Here is a 9,460-nt window from a genome sequence, read left to right as displayed (position 1 = left end):
AACCAGATAGGACTCTAACGAATTTTAAGGTAAATCATTATTTCACATACATTTTTTTTTTTTTCATTCTGTATGATTTTTACCTTAAGAAGAATGGAACAACACTAAATCACTAAATATGATATGCTTGGGATTTAAAACAATTAAATTTTGTGATCCATTTTAATAATATGGACCATGTATCAAGATTTTTTTGATCTCTGAATAGAGGGTCCAAGTTTTTTTTTTTTTTTTTTCTAAATAATTCGAGTTGCCCGCCAATTTTTTTATTTTGATATCTAGAGAACTAAAATCAAGCCAAGCATAATGATGAACATAATAATGCGTGAAATCTTAGGGGTATAAGTGTACATTTTGCCCCACTTTGGATAATACTACTTTTATTTTTCTTGTTTTTTTTTTTTAAGTTTCCAATTCTACAAGAGAAAGTTCTTAAAGTGAATCAAGAACCGGTCCAAGCTTGAACCAACTTGTCCAAAAGTGAGACCCACTCATTGGTACCACATCCTCTCTCCTACAAAATCCTGAAGATTATTCTCTCTCCTTGCCACCTCACAAGATCTTGAAGATGCTATGCAGAGATTCTTTTTTTATTTAATCAAGATTGTAAGATATTAGTTAATATTGTAGGGAAAGAATAGAATTTGTTAATTTTGAAAATATATTCTCTCTTTTCTCACAGAATATCTCAGAGAATGAGGATATTTACTAAGATTTAATTTAATTTAATTTAATTTTCTTTCTTTTCTTAAAGAAGACTTGTAGAAGGAAGGAGGCAAGACCAAAGTCCTATAAAAGCCCCTTCCTCCCCCCTCTATTGATTATTATTCCCCTTAGTTTTTTTTCTAATTTATGCTTAGTTCTCTTCTCTCTCTCCCTCTCTTACTCTCTTTAGTTTTAGTTCTTCTTTATTTTTGCTTTAATCACTTTTGTAATAGCTTTTTATGTCAATTAATGCAAACACTCTTTTATTCTTATTCAACATTTTATATTTATGATTTATGCAATTGAGTTGTAATTTTTAAAGTTATAGTTCTAGGCTTAGATCTAGGTGACAAGATCACGAGCCGTGGAACATCTTTTTTTTTTTTTTTTTTTTTTTTCAAGTTCAATTTTTTTTCAAGATTTGTTTTCTTTAGTACTAAAAATTTCAGATTTGGTTTATTTCAGATCTGGTTTTTAGTACTGGTAGTATCTCAAATCACCCAAGCTTTCAAATTCAAGCATTGATTCAAGTAAGTAGGCTCATTCAATAATCTTCTCTTCCCCCTCTTATTCCCTCTTATGATTACTCTTTCTTTCTTAATTTATGATTTTAATTTCAGTCGTTATATTATTGCTATCCTTTCTCCCAAGGTTCATGGCTAGTGTATGTGTTGGCTTTGCCCCTCCTAGCCATGAACCATCAATTTATTGCTTTTATTTTAATTGTCTCCCTCTCCCTAAAGCCAAGTAGAGTAACACTTGTAAAAGTGACTCTCTGGTCAAGTAGGGAAGCTCATATTATGATACATCCCTCGGGCTAAGTAAAGAAACTGACTTGTGAGTCTCTCTCTAGCTTTATCCTATTTCTTTTACTTTATTTTTATTTCAGCATTTTTTTCCTTTATTGTTTTTTTTAATTGTGTGGGTTGTTTATTTCTAATTATTTATTTATTTAATTTTAATTGCGTGGTTTGCTTCTTTAAATTCTTAGATGACGAATGGTTATGACGTTATTTTAGATACATATGTTTAGAATGGTAATTAGAATTAGACCACAACCATTAATAGGTTCACTTTCGCATTATTAAAAGAAGCAAAAAAATAAAATGGCTGCTCTCCCTGAGTTCGACCCGTAGCTCCACTGATCCGTATACTTGCGGTTACATTTAAAATCTCAAACACATAACACATGGAAGAAATGATAGACATGCTTGCAATCAACTCTATGTTCAGTGTTTTTGTCGTTCTAGAATAACCAAATCAAAATTGAACCATGAAATAATTCATATCTTTAATTAAAAAAATAATTCATATTTCTAGCAATTTATAATATGTATGATAAATATACTTACTAAATAAATTCTATGATTTTCTCCAATAACTTGGTATTATCATTTGAAGGTTCATCTTCATGATTCTTTCTCACATTCTAACAACATCTATTTATGTTGGAACAAGAAAGAAGAATACTGTAATTTAAGTACTCTGGACTGTGAGTTGTTATAGACATATATCATGAATAATGCATATGAAATGTATGTGGCTTCGAATATCATCATTCATAACAAATACATGCCTTTTAATAATGGGAAGTAAAGTAAAAGGATTTGTTATAGCATTACTGGTTGCAGTTTAACTCCCATTATTGAAGGATCTTAGCTTCATTTGTGTTAAATATCAAATTTATTTTGGTCGCATGCAATATCAATTATATCAACAGTGTTGCCATTAGTATTTCATAAGCACTCAACGCTTTCGTCAGATCTTTTGTACTATGGTGTGCAACTCTGCATCATGGTTGACCCACTGAACTGACTGAAGCATATCAACATTGCTATAGTTACGAATGCGACCAGAAGTTCATCATATTAGGTCACTTGGCTGAGGTGGGGGGTTGACTCATGGTTGTCTCAGCTTTGCTTGGTTTACTAACAGCATTAATGTGGGGCCTGCAAGGTTTCAAGGGTTTCTGATCCTGATATTTTTCCAGAACAAGGATAGCTGATTAGGATCTGATGGTATCTATCCTTAGTTGTAGAATTCATCTTTCATGCACTGAAACTTTTGTTTCGGTTGTTTAGTAAAACAGTTAAGCCATGAAACTCACTGGATTAATTATTTGTCCATTTAAGTTTATTTTGGCTGAAATATTTTATGCATAGTGACATAATGTTTTTCCTTTACCTCGAGCTAAGTTTAAGAATGATTTTTTAGTAATTAAAATATTATATATATATATATATATATATATAAAACATGGATTTGGCTTAGTTTATTTTTGGTTGCTATTCCCCCCACCTTCTTCTAACAACGGGTATCCAAGCCTTTGGCTTGACTAGTCCTATGGGTTCATATTGACACTACAACCGCATGGACCGGGTTATTCTGTAATTGAATGATAACTATTCAACTTTCATTGAAAGCAGTGAAGAGCACTAAACACCCCCGTGTGAGTGGCCCCAAGGAGGTAAGAGGAGTCGAACTCAAAACCACACACTTTTCATGTTGGTTTTCATTGTTTTTGAGATGAGGTACTTTGCATGACTGAATGTATTCCAGCACCAAATTGTTGCGCCAAGTTCTCAATCATTAGGAGTAGGAGCTATTTGACACGGTTTATGTTGGTTCACTTTAGTCCCCAGTCCTTTCACTGTTTCTCTGTTCCCTAATTCCAAAAACCTTAAGCTCCAATTGGTTTGAAACGGTTAAAATTATCATTTTAATAGTGAGTTCCATTAATTTCTTTTTCCTGAATTTGTTTCTTATGGATCTATCTGATAGTAAATGTAATACTATTGGGTTTCTTCCATACAATTAGTTTTTATGTGGTCCCTAGTTGTCAAGGCATCAACTTGGCGTCCAAGCGATTTATATGAGGTTTGGGCAATAGTCGCCTTAGTGCAAGGTGCTGGATTGACACGTATTTATACCAAATGTTTAAGATATTATTTATAAACACCCCAAATGAATCTAATAAAAATAGTTAAAATTACTTATTCCAAAAGGATAATAGTCCACTCTCTAGTTCAAGAACAAAAATTGAATTTACAATTGTAGGGGCGATTTTCAACCTTCAAATGCTTATGTTTTCCTCAAATCCAAAAAATTCATTGACTTTATTGTGATAGAACATCACTAAAAACCAAAAGAGTGATAAAATAGTCTTTTGTTTTGATGTCTAAAAATTTATTTCCATCCAGGGAGATTTTAAATTACATTCACACACACCAAATAAAGTTTTGACCGGAATATAACTCCTTCAATAAAAAGCAATTTTAAGTAATCTTAAATTTGTTAGAAAACTGGTTTTGTAATGTGCCTAATATATAATCTCATGTAAAAACAAAATCATTTGACTAGTCAAACTTATTAGAAGGACAACAACATTTCTGTAAATGTTAATTTTTGATGTCTTAATATGGCTTAATTTTGATTTTTGGTGATATAAATTTTTTCTACTGAAAAAAAAAATGACGATATAAGGTATATGTAGCATACTAAATAATGTCAAAAAATAACACTTAGACACCTTGGTTGCCTTAAGCAATGCCATTCCTCCACCCGCCTTGGGGCACCTTGAAAACTATGATGTGATCTGAGCTCTTATATTTAATTATTTAAATTATTCCTTTATAGTATCTATATGTGTATTATATTAAGCCATTTCATTTATGTAATTGACCATATTTAAAACCAACCAAGATTACTGTGTACATATTGCCCTGTGTTTATTTAACTTGATTAATCTTCTTAGTATCAGGAAATTGATTAACTTGATTGTATTGTGTGAGCAGGGAAGCTAAAAGAGATGGGGAACTCCTTTTTAGGGCTATTTGGGATGGGCATCGACAACTTCAAAGCTGTTAAAGATCCAAACACCGGATCCTATTCCATCTCATTCCAACGTTAGGACTCTTCTGGGAAAGAAAATTGCAGAGTCAACTTGTAAATGAAACTGGGCATGAGTTCTCCATAAAACCTTTATTTTTTGTGATGATTCTTGATTAATCATGTTGCCAGAACCTGCCATGGAAGCCAGGTTGTTGGCGGCTAGGAATAAAGAGTTGGTGTATGATGCCTTGTATTCCGTCGCAGTTTAATCTAGAAAGTACTGGTGCAGCACCTAGGCAGGCAGGACGGCGATCCCGCTAGTCGGTTAGCGGGCCGTGGGGGTTGCAAGGGGGGCAGGAGGCTCCCTGCTATGCAGGGGGTGTAGGGGAGCATAGCCCCCCGCTCGAATTTTTTATTTAAGGGCAATTGTGTACTTTTCGGATTAAGGTTTTTTCACTATATATTTGTAGCGAGGGTTTCTTTCTCTGTAATGCAAGCAATACTGAGAGGTGTGAGGACGAGCGCTGTAACCCTATTCTCCATTGATAGTGAAACAGGATCTCATCTCACCGAGAACGTAGGCAACCTAGCCGAACCCCGTAAAATCCATATGCATTGTTTGTTTTGTTTTTCCATTATCTTCTACATCGTTTTAGGGTTGCGTTTCTACAGAAAGATGCAATTAGATCCACCCAGTGTTTATAGATATGCAAATTCCTCACAGGAAGCTTACTTGTTTTCTTTTACTTGGTGACAAGAAAACTTTGATAGTCAAATATTTAGGCTGTGTTTAGTATGCATACTTGGAATGCATTCTAGGTTGAGAATGCATTTTGAGTGACGAAAATAGTGTTTTGGTATGCATTCACATTCTCCAGTCCTGAAACGCTTCCAAGACTGAGCAGCATCCTGGAATGTGCTTTAAACCCATTCTATGTTCACATTCAGTAACGAGGCCTTAGGTTCGCACAGGCGAGACCGTGATTTCCCATCTACCATTCTCCTGATCATTGGCTTCCTTGAGAAAATGCATGAATAGCAGATGGTTGATATACATTACAAGGAATATGATCCCTGCTGCTCCTCTCCAACCAACTCATTGCCTGCCCATGAATAAGGAAATGCTGGAAAGGAATGCAAACATTCTAAATAAAAAATAAACGTTAATAAACCCCCTATATGTATAGGTTAAAAGTCATGCGGCCTCTGCATCCAGTGTGGGGCCTGAGGGAGTGCACGTGGGCAACAGTGTCTGGGCGCAGGGACTGCATGATTAGGGATCGGTTTTTTTCTCCCCTAAATAATATTTTTATTTTTAATTTATTTTGCATTCTGAAAATAAGAATACACATTCAGAATGAGAATGCATACCAAATAGGATTTGGCTCTTCTCTTGAGCGCCTATTGCTTAGGTTGGGCCATAGCTACTTGAGCAAGTGCATGTGTCCAGGCAAAGATTCAACGCTTTGAAAATAGGCATGGCAAAGGAGACAGGAAAAGCAAGGCATCAAGAACCGTTGGATCCTTGCCTTGACACATGGTGATTGTCTAAATAGCTATGGGCAAGACTTGGGCAATGGGCACTCAGGAGAGGAGCCGGATCCTACCAAACATGAGTTCGGATCAGGTAATCATATGAGAATATTCTCGTACGGTGTTTGATCAACACTTGGACTTCATTTAATCTCTTTTTTCTTTTAATTGATTTTATTTTTTAATGGAGTCTAAGTGTAGATCAAACACCGAATAAGAATGATTCTCGTACGAGGACTTGATCCACATCCACCAAACATACCTTAAAGGTCACAACGGATGCAGTTTGGATCCAGATTTGGATGTGTTATTGTGTTCGTCTGAATTAGGGTATTTGTGGACATGCCCATTAACAGTTCGGTGTTTGGCTCTCTAAGATATTATTAAAAATAACACGTCCAAGATGGTCTTTGAACACCATTATATCAAAACTTTAAAATCAAAGTCATATAAGAGGAATCGGTAAAAAACATATGAGAAAAAGAAGCTTGGAAGGCAACGTAACTTTCACACCAAGATAGAGAAAAGAAAATGATCGCTTTGCCCTTGATGAAAGGTGAAAATCCTGTCTTGATGTTTTTACTCGTTCTCACTACCCTCCACCCCAGCACAGGGGTCACATTGCTTTTAGGGACTTCTCTCCCAAAACATATACAGGTATTATTTTGTGATTGTCATTTATATGGCAAACTAAAATGCAGGAATTTAAGTAAACTTACAAAATTGGTTGGATCTATAAGGTTTTTGAGTCAAAAACTTTGAAATCTGTGATAAATCCGAGATCTAAGGAGACATTTGCCCACTACCATCAATTCCATTTGTTAGGGTGAGGACGAAATGCTCCTGCTACCCAGGCTCTCAACCATGGTTTTAGGTATCAGTTTTAGAGCTGCTGTATTGACCATATCATATTGGCATCAGTTGTGATTGAGATCGGGTATCGTATCGGTATCAGGGGTAAAATCATCAAAAAAAACTTAATTTTATGAAAAATAAGGATAATATTGATCGATCCAGATTGATACAGTCGATCCTGAATCGGTATCATATCAATATCAACCTTGAGCCAAGGTTGATATCGATACAGATAACTAAGTCCTTGCTCGCAACCAAAGAAATGAAATTTTCAAGGGTAGTGGATAGAAGAAATTTTTTTTCCGAAGGATGAAGTGGGAAATTCTGATTGAGTACGACCAATCTAGATCAAATTGAATTTCAAGTGGAAATTATTTTTTTTGGTTGCAAGTGGAATTAGTTTTTAGAGACCAGAAAAACCCAACATAGTATAACCTATTTTTATAGTATTTGATAATTATATATGGGAAATTTATTTTTTTATTTTTAAATCCAAAGGATTTGTTTGCAAAGTCAAGTAGAATTTAATTAGCAGATTTAGAATGTGTTGGAGTAAGTTACACAATCATTTCACTATTACTAATAATTATAAAAAAAATTATTTTAGTTTTGTGTTGACATCATTTTTCCTTCCAATAATATGTAGCTAGAAGCCAATCCTCCTGCTTGGGCTATTTTTAAAAGTTCTGAACGGTTTAAAGTTTTCCTTATAGATACATGGGAGAAAAAATAAGAGGGGGTGGGGGGTTTGGCTTTCCTTCACCCATGGTTCATCATGAGCATTAATAGGGTTAGATGGTCATTAAAAAAAAACAAAAAGGGTTGATTTTTGTATGATAATAGAGATCATCATAAATGAAGGAGGGATATCCGGGACCTTCGACTAGTAAATAGAGGTGGTCAACTACTTGGCACAGAGTGTAGTAGAAATAATGGTGAAAGAATACTTTTACTTGATGCCTGGGAAGTTTCAAGTAGAGTACTCCCATTCTGCATCTATCCCCACCCTCTTGTATCACCCTACTTTGTAACAAAAAAAAGCTATCCCCATCCTCTTGTATCACCCTATTTTGTAACAAAAAAAAAAAAAAAAAAAAAAAAAAAAACCACCGTAGGGGGAGGGAGCAATAATGGCAGTTAGATCTTAGGGTTTCCCTTTTCAATAGTAAAGGAATATTTTTTTCCGTAAAGAAAAAAAAAATTAATAATAACAACAGAAGAGTTTCTATATTTGAAGGGGAAGGGGTTCATGCATGATTATATGTATAAATATGCATCATGCATGGCCGTACATATAATGAAGACCTGAATCATAAATTTTTGTGACTAGAAATCATGACCCTTAATTTTTTTGTTCCCCTGATAGGCTGATACTATATTTTCAAATTCTGCCAAACCTAATCTGCCATTCTTTTCCAATATTAAGGTTTGTTCTCTTATCTCAATTAATAAATGGTTTGGATACATTGTACTGCTGGGACGTTCGGAAAATGATCTAGAAATGCTGCCAAAACCAAACCTAAGTTGTTTAGCTTTGTGGTTACTGTGGTCCAAGCATTTGTTTTTAAACCAAACCAGACATCAATTCATGGTCCACCCAGTTTGATTGGATGGTCCACCTGGTTTTAAGACCATGAGTCCAATCGATTGCAACCATTGCAACTAATTCAAAGAGATTCCCCAGTGATCGTTCATGGGACAGGAGTCTCAGGAGATCCCCCTATAGGTCAACTCTTTGGTGGGCCATGCTTGGTCTGGACTTGGGCTTTCATTAATGCTTAAAACTAAGCTTTTGAACCATTTATTCTAAGGCCCTTCTCTTGCCTCAATCAAGGTTGGAAGGGGTTTGACAACGAAAGACTACTTTCATAAGGCCAAAATCTTGGATTAAACTTTAAATTGGAATAACGTTTTGGGCCTGGGCTAAGAGAAAACTTTTAAAGATACGTTGGGATTACAAATAAGTGCAACAATATTATAGCCACTATATAAAATGGGCTGTTTTTTCCTTTCAGCCCAAATTCACCTTCTTGTGAAAAAAAAAAAAAAAAAAAAAAAAGAGAATAAAAGGGAAGAGAGTGAAATTTTTCATACCTAACAAAGAAATATTTGTAATCATTACGCCAATGATATCAGTATTTGGCCATGGACTTCAATCCCTCTTGTACCGACTACAAATCAATTTTTACATAGGTCTAAATTATGTATTAAGCTCAATAACAGCTTTATTCTTTTGCTTAAGCACTTAGCTGTAGATGCGGTAATTGGAAAAACCTTGATTAGTGACTTAAATGTTATGTTGAACTTTACTTAGCTATTATTATTATTATTATTTTGGTTTTTTTTCATCAAAGATTAAAAATAAAAAATAAAAATGTTGTTATAAACTTATGGCAAAAAGTCTTGCGCATCACCCCCGCAATTAATGCATTATATCAAAAGACTAGTACTTCTAGTTGTGATGTAAATAACATAATTATTTTCTAATGTATTTTTTTTTTCTTTTCCTTATAAATAAATAAATAGAAAAAAAAAA

The sequence above is a fragment of the Macadamia integrifolia genome, unplaced genomic scaffold (genome assembly GCF_013358625.1).
Source record: "Macadamia integrifolia cultivar HAES 741 unplaced genomic scaffold, SCU_Mint_v3 scaffold453, whole genome shotgun sequence".
Taxonomy (NCBI): Eukaryota; Viridiplantae; Streptophyta; class Magnoliopsida; order Proteales; family Proteaceae; genus Macadamia; species Macadamia integrifolia.
The sequence above is the reverse complement of the archived record's forward strand: the minus strand, read 5'-3'. Positions refer to the sequence as shown.